Consider the following 2,122-nt stretch of genomic DNA (forward strand, 5'->3'; position numbering starts at 1 on the left):
CAGAAGTGGTGCTGTGGCTCCAGTGGTATAGCGCTAGCCTTGAGCTGAAGAGCTGAGGGACAGTGCCCAGGCCCAGAGTTCAGGCCCCATGATTGGCAAAAAAAAAAAAAAAAGTTTCATGGACTTTCCTGCCTGGGCTGGCTTCCAACTGTAATCCTCTGATCTCAGCCTCCTATATAGCAAGGATTACAGGTGTCATCCAACAATACTGACAACTTTTTTTTTGGGGGGGGTCCTGTCATGGGGCCTGAACTCTGGGCCTGGGCGCTGTCCCTCAGCTCTTCAGCTCAAGGCTTGTGCTCTACCACTTAAGCCACAGTGCCACTTCTGGCTTTTTTTTTCTTTTTGCTTATGTGGTGCTGAGGAATCGAACCCTGAGCCTCAGGCATTCAAGGCAAGCGCTCTACCACTGAGCCACCTTCCCAGCCCATGACAACTTTTTTCTGTATTGATTTTAAAAGTTTTTTTAATTGTGAAGTATGACTGAAACACAGAAAAGCTTATACATATTCTGTATGTTTCAAATAGTTATAAAGTGTATAGTTGTATGTCCAATCACCTGGCTAAAAAATGAAGCTGAAAAACCTCTTGAGACTATAATTGGAACTAATTCATGCTTAGATATCTGGGGTATTTCTAGTCTGAGACAATGAGGAACATGGCTGTTATGAATATTCTTTTTTTTTTTGGTCGGTCGTGGGGCTTGACTCTGGGCTTGGGCGCTGTCCCTCAGCTCTTCAGCTCAAGGTGAGCGCTCTACCACTTGAGCTACAGCACCACTTCCGGTTTTCTGGTGGTTTATTGGAGATAGGAGTCTTATGGTCTCTCTTGCCCGGGCTGGCTTTGAACCGCGATCCTCAGATCTCAGCCTCCTGAGAAGCTAGGATTACAGGCGTGAGCCACCAGCGCCCAGCTTGTTATGAATATTCTTACATGTCATCCTGACTCTTAAAATTCTGCATTTTCTGTTCACATTTGTTTATGTGGTACCAGGAATCAAACCTAAGCTTCAGAGTGCTACACCAGCACTCTACCCACTGAGCCACATTCCCAGCCCAAATTCTGCATTTCCTTCCTTTCTTCCTTTCTTTCATTCTACCTTCCTTCCTTTCTACCTTCCTCCCTTTCTTCCTTTCTACCTTCCTTCCTTCCTTCCCTGCTTCCTTCCTTCCTTCTTTCTGTCTTCCTTTTTGTTGGCTGTGGGGCTTGAACTCTGGGCTTGAGTGCTGTCCCTGAGTGCTTCAGCTGAAGGCTAGCTCTCTACCACTTGGGCTACAGCACCACTTCCGGTTTCCTGTCGACTAATTGGAGATGAGAGTCTCATGGACTTTCCTGCCAGGGCTGGCTTTGAACCGTGATCCTCAGATCTCAGCCGCCTGAATAGCTAGGATTACAGGCGAGAGCCACCAGCACCTGGCTGCATTTTCTTACAATATAAATCTTTTAGTGGAACTGCTGGAACATGGAGTGTGCATATCTGAAATTTTATTAGATTATATGGAAGTCTTCTAAAGTGACTGTACCTGTTTATACTCCCACAGTGTACTGAAATTGCTGGTATTTATTGATTTGCAGGAGGTCTTTGTATACAATTTTATGCAAGTTGGCCCTTTGTAATAAAAGCAGCAATTTTTTTTTCTGGTTTTACTGTGCCTTTAAAGAGACATCTTCCCTAAAGGAATGAAAAATGTAATTGGAAGAAAAGGAGTATTCTAACTTTGAAGCACTCAAGTGAAGTTTTCTGGGTTTACTCTCTCTCTCTCTCTCTCTCTCTCTCATTTTTATGTATGTTGAGATAGTGCCTCACTATGTAGCTCAGGCTGGAATCCTCCTTCTTCAGTCTTACCCCAGTGCTGGGATTATTGATATGTGCTACCATGCTTCAATGTGTTAATTTTCTTATTCTTCTTGATTTGTTATTACCCATATTATTAATACATATAATCATTCCAGAATTTTTATAGAACAGGCTCTACAAGATGTCAAACACAATAATGATATTTAACAACTAAGCCTTTAGCTTATGTCAGGCACTTTTCTTTCTTTTTCCCTTTTTTTTTTTCTTTCTTTTTGTCAGTTGTGGGATCTGAACTCTGGGCCTTGGTGCTGTCCCTCAGCTCTT

This window comes from Dipodomys ordii, unplaced genomic scaffold, assembly GCF_000151885.1.
Source record: "Dipodomys ordii isolate 6190 unplaced genomic scaffold, Dord_2.0 Scaffold165, whole genome shotgun sequence".
In the NCBI taxonomy this organism is placed as follows: domain Eukaryota; kingdom Metazoa; phylum Chordata; class Mammalia; order Rodentia; family Heteromyidae; genus Dipodomys; species Dipodomys ordii.